This window comes from Puntigrus tetrazona, chromosome 25 (assembly GCF_018831695.1).
Source record: "Puntigrus tetrazona isolate hp1 chromosome 25, ASM1883169v1, whole genome shotgun sequence".
Lineage (NCBI taxonomy): Eukaryota > Metazoa > Chordata > Actinopteri > Cypriniformes > Cyprinidae > Puntigrus > Puntigrus tetrazona.
In genome coordinates this window covers 3,242,804-3,256,659 of record NC_056723.1, presented here as the reverse complement: position 1 = coordinate 3,256,659, position 13,856 = coordinate 3,242,804, and the positions used below count along the sequence as shown (strand labels likewise).

At 42.9% G+C, this 13,856-nt stretch overlaps 1 protein-coding gene across 4 annotated transcripts in view; it reads left to right on the top strand.

Annotated features, from left to right (window-relative positions):
* The window catches only part of lingo1a (leucine rich repeat and Ig domain containing 1a), a 72,721-nt gene that overhangs the window by 42,401 nt on the left and 16,464 nt on the right, over nt 1-13,856 (top strand). Inside the window, exon 1 of one of the 4 annotated variants that reach the window (XM_043227846.1) lies at nt 10,300-10,656. The exons of the other annotated variants lie outside the window; for them this stretch is intronic. The gene's annotated coding sequence lies outside the window, so the exon portion shown is untranslated. Of the gene's footprint in view, nt 1-10,299; nt 10,657-13,856 lie in introns of those variants that run through there. 4 annotated transcript variants of the gene reach the window in all.

Genomic DNA, 13,856 nt, shown 5'->3' with positions numbered 1-13,856 from the left:
CGTAAGATATTTATGAACCCGCTTAGGATGTTCAAGAGGATGCACACACGCATACATATTTACACTATGCAATAATGTAACGTCATTGATCTGTAAAATAGCCTGTGCTGGTTTATTCTCTTAGAGTGGTTCGGTGGTGGTGAGCCATGCTGGCACAAAGAGACGCCAAACGTTTAGCCAAGCTGCAAGCTAATCTGCATCCAAATTCTGCTGTCCATCCATGTTCCGCTGCCATAAATTTCCTTAATTTGCCTTGTTCATAAGCTAAGTGTTTTTAATTGATCTCACTTTGAGCATTCATCTGGGAAATTCTGTTTACTGAAGTCGTAATTGAGATGCAGTATAAAAATAGACTATTGGTTTTCCACACAGATGCTGCGTGATCGATTCTCATCCTAACACTGAAACACTGAAAGATTTCATATGAGTGATGCAGTGCTGTAAGATTTCAGTACTGTAGGATTTACTGTAACATTTCAGTACCCTAAGGTTTCAGTTTAGTAAACTTGGAAACAACCGCACACTCACTTAAGCAAGGAGGTGTTTAAGGTGTTTTAAGGTGTTTCTTTGCTTTGCCTTACTTTTTTGTTTTTGCTTCATGTTTCAGTATTGTAGGGATGCGTTTCTGGAGTTTTGCACTTTTGTAAAAGTTCAGTATGATAGTGTTTCCTTATTATAAAATGTCATTTTTTGATGCTGTAAAATGTCAGGATTGTAAATGTTTAGCACTGTAAAATTTCAGTACCTTGAAGTTTAGCTTTGTGCAATTTCAATATTAGCGTTTTAGCTTTTTGTATGATTTCAGTACTGTAGTGTTTAATGCTATGATATTTCAGCACTTTACTTTTTATTTCAATACTGTGAAATGTGAGTAGCGTTGATGTTTAGCACTGTAAAATGTCATTACCTTGAAGTTTAGGTCTTTACAGTTTCAGTATTACAGAGTTTTGATGTATGTTTTTGCTTCATATTTCAGTATTGTAGGGATGCGTTTCTGGAGTTTTGCACTTTTGTAAAAGTTCAGTATGATAGTGTTTCCTTATTATAAAATGTCATTTTTTGATGCTGTAAAATGTCAGGATTGTACATGTTTAGCACTGTAAAATTTCAGTACCTTGAAGTTTAGCTTTGTGCAATATCAATATTAGCGTTTTAGCTTTTTGTATGATTTCAGTACTGTAGTGTTTAATGCTGTTATATTTCAGCACTTTACAATTTCAGTACTGTGAAATGTGAGTAGCGTTGATGTTTAGCACTGTAAAATTTCAGTACCTTGAAGTTTAGGTCTTTACAATTTCAGTATTATAGAGTTTTGATGTTGTATAATTTCAGTACTATAGTGCTTTAATATTGCGATATTTCAGTACTTTATTATCTTAATACTGTAAAATGTCAGTGGTGTATATTTAGCGATTAAGGTTTAAGGTTTAGCTTAAATTTACAATTTCAGTATTACAGTTTTGGTGATGGATGATTTCAGTACTGTAGTGTTCTAATGTTGTGATTTTTACAGTATTGTGACTTTACGGTCCGAATACTGTAAAATGTGAGTAGTCTAGATGTTTAGCGCTGTAAAATGTCAGCACCATAAAGCACAATTTCAGTATTATTACGTTTTTGGTCATTTCAGTGCTGTAGAGTTTTAATGCTGTGATATTTAGTGCTTTACAATTGTAATATTTCAGTTCTTAATGCCATCAGTGCTATGCTGTTTTAATATTGTATCATTTTAGCGCCGTTGTACTTTTATTGCTATAATATTTCTTATGTATTGTAAGGTTTCTGTGCTGTTGGCCGTATATGAATTAGGATTTCGCTACTTTACACTCTTAATGCTGTAAAATATCAGAGTTAAACATTAAATGACTTAAGCAATGTTGTGTTTTAATAACTGCAATACTTCAGTACTTTACAGTCAAAAGGTAAATTGTCAGTGCTGTACAGTTTTAGCTTTGTATGATTTCAGCACTGATTTCTTTTTTTTATTACTGTAATATGTCAGTACATTACTGTCCAAATGTAAGACATCAGCACTGTAGGGGTTCGGTGACGTAAGATTTCGTTGCTTTATACTTTTAATACTGTAAAATATCAGTGCAGCAGGGTTTAATAATGTATGACTTTAGTCTTTTTTGCTGTAGGGATTCATTATTGCAAGGTCTGAATGCAGGGCTTATTCCTCAAAGAATTGCTGGCTTTGATGTTTGGGTAAAAATGTGTTTCATGAAGTGTAAAATCTCTTCTGAGAGAGAATCTGAATATTACGCGTGTACGTGGGCAGGCACTGAGTTCTGATTATGTAAACCCTAACAATGACCTCATGACCCTCAGTCAAAGGTTACAAGACTTGTGTTCTTCTGTCAGATTTACCGAAATTAATTCACTGTACTGTTGAAGCTTAGAGTTTGACAGCATGTGTTATAAGACTGGTTTCGAGACCTAATGTAGAAGAGCATGTAATTTCTTTTATGTGGATAGTTTTAATCATTCAAAGGTCTGGAGGCAGGGTTTTAACTGGATTCTCTGGACACAAAACTCAATATATTATATTCTGTAGCCTGACCGGTGCCCATAGAGACGGAGGAAAAACAGGTCACTCCAGAACTGGTTCAGGGGTTTTTCCATTCAGTGACTACATTTATAAAACATTTTTAACGTTTGACCTCTTTCCTATTCATTTTACGAAATAACACACTGTCTGTGTTTCTAATTATCGAAAGTGAATGAATTGAAGCTAATATGTCGGCTGATCGGGTCACGTTTTGGAGGTGTGGCCACTGCGTTCGGGGTGCGGCTATTGGCTCTTTCGACTGCTTGCATAATTAAGTATGTTTTGAGAAAGGAATTGGTACTCATTAGGATATAAATGGTTGTTTTTTATAAGTTATGTTTGAGTTTAGTGCAATTTTGTATTACATTTTGGTGCTAAATTTACGCATTTTAGATATAAATGATTTTTTTAGTAAAAATCGTCAAATGTGCATGTAGCTTTCCAGTGCATCTTCACGTTTTCTTTAACTACGAACCGGTGATCGTAAAATTAGATGCTGGTAATCCTGACAGCCCTTGACTCGCTGTGTGCGCGTGTGATCTGAGTCAGTGTGGGTAGATGTGATTGTTACCAGCATAGCAAGAGAATACAGAACAAGAGAATGAGATTTTGTTGGTTCCAGATGAGATGAGTGCTGTGCTGGAAACATCTTTTAAAGTAGCTATTGCCGTCTCTGCACTGCAGCCTGCGGCTGGGAAATGCCATCAGTAATACAAAGAGAAATATCTCAACATAGTGTATTGTGTGTGAGCCCAGCTAAAGTGAGCCGAGCCATTTCTCTCCACTCCCTTCCCTCGCTTCTTTGATCTGACAAGCTCGAATCTGATTGGCAGCTTCGCGAAACCTCTCAGAGTCAGTGTGCGCAGGTTTTTGTACTAGTCCTTCTGGAAAGTCATGCCGTTTATGCGGCGCAATGTCGATAAAAAGAGAACTATTAAAAAAAAAAAAACGTAATGTAATGTTTTTCCAAATTTGCCAGGTTAGCGGCATTAAATCTTCAGAAGATAACCAGAATTTAATTGGAAAGGCTTAGTAGCTCCAAAACTGCCCACAAGAATATCTCCATGCGCTTTGTTTTCTAAATGTCTAAAAGTATGTTTTACAAGTAAAAACTAGTTGTTCTACGGTACTTAGAAATGTCATGTTTTAGTGTTATGTAACATTTCTTTGTTAGCATTTAAAATTTATTAGCAAGTGAAAATAGCTTCAAAGCCTTCCTTTTTTTAACTTGTAGTACTTATTAATTGTCAATGGACGGAAATGGTAAACATTATTTTTTCATGCATTAAGTACAACATATTATTACATGAATTATCTGCATAATTTATCTATACGGACAAATCTTTTTTTATTTGTTTTAAATATTTTTTATGCACTAGAGCAGACTAACGCTGCTGTCATTTTTCATTTTTTATTTTTATCAACATATGGATACACTATTTGCAATAGTTTTTTAACTAGCTTCTTCTTCTTCTTCTTCTTTTTCTTCCGCTTATCCGGGGCCGGGTCGCGGGGGCAACAGTCTAAGCAGGGATGCCCAGACTTCCCTCTCCCCAGACACTTCCTCCAGCTCTTCCGGGGGGACACCGAGGCGCTCCCAGGCCAGCCGAGAGACATAGTCTCTCCAGCGTGTCCTAGGTCTTCCCCGGGGCCTCTTCCCGGTGGGACATGCCCGGAACACCTCCCTTGGGAGGCGTCCGGGAGGCATCCGGAACAGATGCCCGAGCCACCTCAGCTGGCCTCTCTCGATGTGGAGGAGCAGCGGGTCTACTCCGAGCTCCTCCCGAGTGACTGAACTCCTCACCCTATCTCTAAGGAGCGCCCAGCCACCCTACGAAGGAAACTCATTTCGACCGCTTGTATCCGGGATCTCATTCTTTCGGTCATGACCCAAAGCTCATGACCATAGGTGAGAGTAGGAACGAAGATCGACCGGTAAATCGAGAGCTTCGCCTTGCGACTTAGCTCTTTTTTCACCATGACAGACCAGTACAGCGACTGCATTACTGCAGAAGCTGCACCGATCCGCCTGTCAATCTCTCGTTCCATCCTTCCCTCACTCGTGAACGAGACCCCAAGATACTTAAACTCCTCCACCTGGGGCAGGAGCTCCCCACCAACCTGAAGGGGGCAAGCCACCCTTGTCCGACTGAGGACCAAGGCCTCAGACTTGGAGGTGCTGATTTTCATCCCTGCCGCTTCACACTCAGCTGCAAACCGCCCCAGCACACACTGTAGGTCTTGGCCAGATGCAGCCAACAGAACAACATCATCAGCAAAAAGCAGAGAAGCTATCCTGTGGTCACCAAACCAGACCCCCTCCGGCCCCTGACTGCGCCTAGAAATCCTGTCCATAAAAATAATGAACAGGACCGGTGACAAAGGGCAGCCCTGTCGGAGTCCAACATGCACTGGAAACAAGTCTGACTTAATGCCGGCAATGCGAACCAAGCTCCTGCTCTGATCATACAGGGATCGGACAGCCCTTAGCAAAGGGCCCCTTACCCCATATTCCCAGAGCACCCCCCACAGGACACCACGAGGAACCCGGTCGAATGCCTTCTCCAAATCCACAAAACACATGTAGACTGGTTGGGCAAACTCCCAGGAACCCTCCAGCATCCTGGAGAGGGTATAGAGCTGGTCCAGTGTTCCACGTCCAGGGCGAAACCCGCATTGTTCCTCTTGAAGCCGAGGTTCAACTATCGGGCGGATTCTCCTCTCCAGTACCCTGGCATAGACTTTCCCAGGAGGCTGAGAAGTGTGATCCCCTATAGTTGGAGCACACCCTCCGGTCCCCTTTCTTGAAAAGAGGAACCACCACCCCGTCTGCCAGTCCAGAGGCACTTTCCCGCGTCCACGCGATGCTGCAGAGGCGTGTCAGCCAAGACAGCCCCACAACATCCAGAGACCTGAGGTATTCCGGGCGGATCTCGTCCACCCCTGGTGCCTTGCCACAGAGGAGCTTCTCAACCACCTCAGTGACCTCAGCTAGGTAATGGTCGAGTCCCCCGGATCCCCGGCCTCTGCTCCTCAGTGGAAGACGTGTTGACGGGATTGAGGAGGTCCTCAAAGTATTCCTTCCACCGCCCCACAATATCCCCAGTCGAGGTTAGCAGGTTCCCATCAGCACTATATACGGTGTTGGCAGGGCACTGCTTTCCCTTTCTGAGGCGTCGGACGGTTTGCCAGAACCTCTTTGAGGCCGTTCGATAGTCATTTTCCATGGCCTCCCGAACTCCTCCCAGACCCGAGTTTTTGCCTGCACAACCACCCGGCAGCAGTCCGCTTGGCCCACGGTACCTGTCAGCTGCTTCAGGGTCCTCGGGCCAACCATGCCCGATAGGACTCCTTCTTCAGCTTGACGGCATCCCTTACTTCCGGTGTCCACCATCGGGTTCGGGTTACCGCCACGACACGCACGGAGACTTTACGGCCACAGCTCCGGACGGCTGCGTCGACCAAAGAGGTAGAGAACATAGTCCATTCGGACTCAATGTCTCCAGCCTCCTCGGGATCCGTCAAAGTTCTGCCGGAGGCGGAGTTGAAGATCTCCTGACAGGGTCTCTGCCAAACGTTCCCAACAGACCCTCACGGTACGTTTGGGCCTGCCAAGTCTGTCCGGCCTCCTCCCCCGCCAACGGATCCAACTCACCACCAGGTGGTGATCAGTTGACAGCTCCGCCCCTCTCTTCACCCGAGTGTCCAAGACATGCGGCCGGAGATCAGATGATACAACCACAAAGTCGATCATCGACCTCCGCCCTAGGGTGTCCTGATGCCAGGTGTACTGGTGGACACCCTTTATGCTTGAACATGGTGTTCGTTATGGACAGACCGTGCCTAGCACAGAATTCCAACAACAGAACACCACTCAGGTTTAGATCGGGGGGGCCGTTCCTCCCAATCACGCCCCTCCAGGTGTCACTAGCATCACCAACGTGAGCGTTGAAGTCCCCCAGCAGGACGATAGAGTCCCGGTTGGAGCACTTTCCAGCACCCCTCCCAAGGACTCCAAGAAGGCCGGGTACTCTACACTGCCATTCGGCCCGTGAGGCACAAATGACAGTGAGAGTCCTCCCCCCAACCCGAAGTCGCAGGGAGGCGACCCTCTTGTCCACCGGGTTAAACTCCAACACATGGCGGCTAAGCTGGGGAGCTATGAGCAAGCCCACACCAGCCTGCCGCCTCTCACTGCGGGCAACACCAGAGTAGTGAAGAGTCCAGCCCCTTTCGAGAAGATGGGTTCCAGAGTCCAAGCAGTGCGTGGAGGTGAGCCCGACTATCTCTAGCCGGTATCTCTCAACCTCACGCAACAACTCAGGCTCCTTCCCCCCCAGAGAGGTGACGTTCCATGTCCCTAAAACTAGATTCTGAGTCCAGGGGTTGGGTTGTCGAGGTCCCCGCCTTCGACTGCTACCCAAACCACAAGGCACCGGCCCCTTACGGTCCCTCCTGCAGGTGGTGGGCCCACGGGGGGATGGCCCCACGCCGCTGTTTCGGGCTGAGCCCGGCCGGGTCCCGTGGGGCAAGACCCGGCCACCAGGCGCTCGCATGCCGGCCCCGGCCCCAGGCCTGGCTCCATGGCGGGGCCCCGGCTGCGCCATACCGGGCGACGTCGCGACTCCATTCCAGGTCTTTTCCATAAGGGTGTCATGGACCGCTCTTTGTCTGGCTTGTCACTGTTTTTTAACTAGCGTTTATTTTAAATATTTAAATTGCCTGCGCGTGCATTAGAACACCGCATGTTGGTCATTTGGCCAAAATAGCTTACGCCGCTACTCAAAGTCTGGCTCCACGAGACGATATGGGCGATAATCAAAAAATCCGTCTTTTTTTTGTCAGCAGAAGCCGTTCGTTTCTCTACTAGAGAGTACTGTGTTGGATTGTGCGTGTCACTTTGACCTTTCTAGCCCTGGAAAGAGGCGAGACGGAGATGGAGAGTGAGCAAAAAAAAAAAAAAAAGAAGCAGGATTATTCTGAACTGAAAGCCGTTGTGTTTGTGTCACACTGGACTTGTAGATCATATCAAGTGTCGCTCAGACGTCAGATTAGGCCTAATATGCGTCTGCCCTCATCACGTCGTCCCGTGCCTTACAAACTACTCAGATTTGTCATGCTGTTCCGACATTAACTGCGAAATAAATCATGTGGTTTGGAGGATGCCATTCCGATGTTTGTTTTCTCCTCGCTCATGGCTCTATTCCTGTCGGTCTCATTTTCCCCAGTCACAAAGAATCAGCCAGAGAAACCAATGCAGACATCCAGCACCAAATGAGAGCAGAAATTGGCTTCGGCGAGTAAATAAAACAGTTTTACATGGTTCGAGTTAAATTTTTAACCCTCTTTGAGTGATGTGAGGCTTTTCGCGGAGAGACAACCGTGTACTAGAGAAAGCGTCTGTCCGATCCTGTTTGTCAGATACTTTTATATCAGGGTAAATTTGACATCTGAATTTATCCAGGACTTTTGTTTCAAACATTTAAGCCACTATAATGAATGTGCGTGGATAAATTAGATGATAGGTTGCTTCAAATGGCATCACATTTTCTTCTGATTTATTAACGACGTGAAAATGTATGAATGCCGTTTAACGAGCTTTGTGGGTAAAGTGTGACATTCGTCGCTAATAAACAGAAAAATAATGCATTTTATAATGTGTTTATTCATATATGTGTATATTTTCAGCAATATTATTGTAGTACCGTTAAATATATTATTTATATTTAGTATTTAGTAATGTTTTAAAGTAGCTTTTATATTTTAGTATAGTTTTTTTTGTGATTTTTTAAATCGTTTTAATAGTTTAATAATTCGTTTAAATAGTTAATACACACAAACACACACACACACACACACACAGAGATACATATAAATGCATTAACTAAAAGTGAAATTACTAAAACTATATATAACTATATAATATAATAAGACATAATCATATTTTAAGTGTGTAAATATATATAAAATAACTTAAAACATAATTTAAACTTAATATATAAATATTTATATAAAAAGAAAGTCATATAAAAATTATATATAATTTTACCTCAAACCTCTTTGTGTGTATATGTGTGTGTGTGTGTGTGTGTGTGTGTATAAAATATATGTAATGTGTGTGTGTGTGTATATATACACAAAATAAATGGCCACTAAAGAATATTGTTGGTCTATTTTGGATCATATACACATCTTTCAACTCTCAAAGGATACAATTGTCACCATCTTAGATGCCACCATCTTGTGACAGGAAGTTCAGTTTGAGAACTTGAGGCTTGTTAGCTGTGACACAAACACACACACACACACACACACACACACACACACACACACACACACACGCTCAGGTGTTAAGTGACTCTGATCCTGTAGGTTTAGTCTCTGCATAGCCGTGGCGTCTGCAGAAATCTTTCATAAATCATCTCTTAATGCAGCCCAGTCGGAATAAGACCATCGATCCAGGCGTACGTCTGTCTGGAAAATCTCCTGAACGCAGCTTTAATCTGATTTATCACGCGGAAAGGAGCTGAAAATCCTGGGCCGCCCATTTACTGAATGCAGTTATGGGTGCGTGTGATGTGCACTGACCCCTATGAATTTAAACAGACAGCTGTTATGTCATGGGAGGCCGTTTGTTTATGCTGCTCACAGCTATTGTGTTCAAACAGCTTCTTCAGGCAGATGCTTAAGGTGCCCAGAAAGTGATTTTTTTAGGCAACAGCAATCTGAGTTGAGAGCAACAGCGCCCCCAGGACCTCGCGCGCGGTACTGCAGGCGACAACGGCAAGACAAATTATTCTTCTGAATGTTTTCCTTAGAAAAAAAAAATGCTGTAGGTTGTTAGAAGGCAATGATATTCTACTTTGATATTGATCGTGCGGAAATATTGAATCACTCATTTCTTTATAAGATTTTACCTCGATGCCGATTGTTCATTATTTTGATCAAGTAGCCTTGAAATGACCAGATTTTCATTATTCAGTAAATTTTTCCTCAGAAGAGAGAAATTATTGATCGAGTATATGTAAAAGCTGAAATGTGTCAGATTTGGGCATATCTGCGCTGACTGCATATCTGAGGTCTTATAAATTATTCCTGAATCTTGTGTAGATCAAAACCAGTGATCGATATATTTTTTTTTCTGGAGTTTTTAAATCCACCGCTACTGCTTTTTGGTCATAAACATGGCTGCCTTGAATATTCTATTGCATACTGTTTGATTACGACGTTTATTAAATTGCTTATGCTTGTATTATTCTCGAGTTGCTTTGATTTATATGTATTTACAGCTCTGGGGTATAACAGACTATTTCAAAGTGTACCACCGTGGTGTTTTCTGCAATATTTAATGTAGATCTTTTTAATATACAAATTAAAAACAATTACCATATAAATCCACCCCAAATACTCCTATACTTTGGTTACTTGGCGTTAATTCTAAAAAAATAACCAGCCGGAAAGGTTCCTAATAAATTCAATATCGATTAATTCTACAGCAGTACTTTGGCGGGAAATATAGTTCTCGCGGTAAGCTGTCGTGAGGAAGAGACCTGCCCTCTTTCTCTCGGTGTTTGTGTGAGAATCTCTCTTACACGCACGTTTCAGTGCAGTTTATTTGCTCAGACGTTTCTGAGACTGACTAAACGCGACTTGGAGACGCGCGCGCGTTTGTGTGAGCGTGTGTGCGCGCGCGCGTATGCGTGTGTGTGTGTGTGTGTGTGTGTGTGCGCGCGCGCGCTCATGTGCGCGTGTGTGAGGCGCTCTCATTCGCGCTGGGTGAGTCCAGACTGCAGACGGGAGAGGAACCCGGGCACTGCTGTGATTTTAATAGGACAGACGGAGGATAGCGGGATAACCGTGCGACTCCTCGAGCTCGTCGATCAATCGAGAGGGACGACGCTGATGATGGAGATGATGGTGGTGCCTGTGACCGTATGAAGAGTTTAAATGTGGGCTGTGTTCCTGTGAGGGATCGTCTGTGATCGCGTGAAGGGTTTATCAGACACGGATATAAGCACTTTCAGTGGTGTTTTTGGACGGATCGTCGCGTCTTGTAAGATGAACATATCCGCCTGTGTGTTATTGCAGCGATACAAAATTATGCTGTAAGTTCACATCTCTTCGGATTTTAAGGCGTGTGTGTGCGTGTGTGTGTGTGTGTGTGAGAGAGAGAGAGAGAGAGAGAGAGAGAGACCACATATATTGTTGGCTATTTAAGAGTAAATGTTCTGTGTGTGTGTCAATATTAAAGTAATAAATGTATGCGTTTCATCTATCTATCTAACTATCTATCTATCCATCTATCTATCTATCTATCTATCTATCTATCTATCTATCTATCTATCACATAAGGCTATAAATTTACATAATAAAGTCTCTTATTGTCTAATTTTACTTCTAATTATTAGATCCTAGACAATTCGCAGGCATTTGGGTCAGTCAGTTTTGACTCTGAAGCTGTCTTCTGGATTAATGATTTTGTCCTGCAATTATTGAAGAAATGACAAATATTTCACCACACAGGGAGAAATCAGACATGGTTAGAAATCGAGAGGTGCCCAGGGCAAGAAAAATGCCTTCGAAAGTGAAAAGAACTGCCCCTCTATGGATTTTTTTCCCTATAACCTGATTTGTGACACAGTTCGATAAAAGTCCCATTAAGGCCTTCATATGGGCATTAAGATGGTTCCATTAACACCTATGGAACCTTTCCATCGCTCAGACGGTTCTTTACGTTATTAAAATGTTCTCGAGAGCGAGAAAGAAAATGGCTGTTGGAAGAACTGTTGGCTGAAAGGTTCTTTGGGGAACCAAAAACTGATCCTCAACTACAGAAAGCCTTGTTTTGGATTGGATTGGATCGAACACGTTTTTAGAACCTTCTCAAAACCTGTCCTTGAAAATCCAATCGATGGCAAAATTTGCCGGTCTTGGCCACTTCGTCGTTTGGTACGGTCCGTCGAAGATCCGGTTGGACAGAGCTGTAGAACCATCATTCAAAAGGCTCTAGGATGAGCAGCTGTCTTTAATAAGTGCCGTGCCATTCAGTGAAGTTGATTTCTGAATTGATCCGATTTGGAAATCGAGGATTTGTTGCCAGGTGCTGTGGTATCTCTGTCCACACAGAATATTAAATCAGTCTGGGCAATTTCAGCCCAGCTGGCTCGGGCTATGTTGGGTTGTGCGCGCGTGTGGGTTATCCGTTATGTCTGCTGCTGCTGGATTAGTTCTTCGTGTAAATCTCGCAGGAGCTAAAAGATTTCCCACGGAAATGCCTGTCCAAATACCGCTTCCTCGTTGCGGGCTACGAAATCAGGGCCCTCGTGAATAAACCTCGCGTACGCATTGAAACTCGGAAGAGCGCGCTCGCCGTTTGGTACGCCCACGTGGGCATTTGTGAAAAGCAGGCTCGACGTGACAACGTTTGACCCGGCGCCTTTCGCTGTGATCGCCGGGTTTTACAAACGCAATCAGCGTGATCGACGGCACTCGCGGCGTAATAAAGGCACCGGCGGAGAATGAATTCACTTCGTGTCAACAGAAATCACTTTCATTACTCCGGTGTGCAAATAATATGATGCACGAATAGGTCCGACTGGTGTCGTTTCGTCAGGGCCTGGATGGATCTCTGATTCGGATATTTTATTCGATAGCAGCGATGATATCTGGCTTTACTCTCAAGCTGTGAGACCGAGCTTCTTTATGTGCGCATTTGCTGCACGGTGCGAGGCGATTTCAATTGTGTAGCCATCAAGGTGACCGTGTGTTATTTTTATTTATTATTTTTTTATTTCTTCCCAAGGCAGCCCGTATCTGACTGCAATCGCCGATCCTCGGGGAGCAAAGGGTCATTCACGTGTGATGCTTTACCTGTAAATGTAAAATCCGTCTTTGGTTATTCACCCCGGTGTCGTTTAAACCCTTGCGGCTTTCTTCCATCGAACACAAAACGACTGAAGCCTTCGAGCTTTGAAAAAATGATCGTAAAACCGTAGAATTTGCGTTCTGCGTTTGTGATAAATTTGATTAAAAAAATAACTAACCGTCTTCGCCTACAGCGATTCAGTGAGTCGACTTTGTGAAAAAATAAAAGAATCGGACCCGGGAATCGTAATGTAGTGCACAATATGTATGTCGGAAGTCAAAAATACAATATTAGTGGAGGTATGAATATAAAATTATTTGTGGTGAAGAAATTAAAATAATCCTCGGTAGCCAATAAAGTGCTTTTAAAATAATGAATCATTCGTGAATCATAATCTGCTTCTTATAAACCTCAAATGTCGTACTGCTTTTATAATTAAATATTAAATCGTTTTGGGTAATTATATCAATAAAAATAAAACCGTTTCAAATAAAAGATTTGTTTTTTAAAAAAATGACTGATTCATGAATCAGATTCGGCGAATCAATGCTACTTCTCTTGAACTGAAAAGATTCAAGATGTGTGGACCGGTCTTTAATTTTGTCTTTTGTGCTGCACAGAAGAAATAAAAGTATTTATAGTAAATTATAGTAAAATTATAAGTAATTACGAGTGTGAAAAATAAGTTTTAGCGCAACTTTTCAGTATGAAAATTATGCTGACTTCATGAAACTGTGCATAAGGCTTTAAATAGCAGTGTAATGCAAATGAGTGGAGTTTGCTAATGCAGGTGGGAGGAGTTTGTCTGAGTGCGTCTCGTTGCTAATGACTTCCTGTGTTGCATACACATGCTCGCTTACCCCTAGCTCTTTAAAGTCAAATCACTTACAGTCTCATTGTCAGAGCGGGAGAGAGAAATAGAGCAGCTTACCGCTAATCTTTAAATGAAATGCTTTTTGCCCAGGAGAAAAGCCCTACTGAATAACTATTATTTTATCCATTAGTTTTGCATTAGTTTCCTGAAATTTAAATCGCGGCCTGTTTAGGCGCACAGTCGAGACGCATCGCATCCAAAAATTAAATTATTTCCAAAATCGGGATTTTTGCCTGTCAAAGGAACGCTCCTCCCTCAGCCGCTGCATCGGTGATACTCTCCAGCAGATGTTTAATGGCGCAGCATCGTATTACGCTTTAAAAAGACATTACGTGCGGTTCAAGACGTTGCCATGAAGCGACATGAAACTGCATTTATGTATGATACATGAACGCTGGATTCATGTTTTTATGATGACTCCGAGGATGTTCTGGAAATGAATTGGCAGTAACGAGCCAGCAGAGCTCATTAGTGTTGCAGGGAGAAGATGCTCTAGGCCTGCTGAGTAAATGTTAATCACAATGGAAGACTCTATGGGAACAAGTTGGAAATGTCAGGTAGTCGTG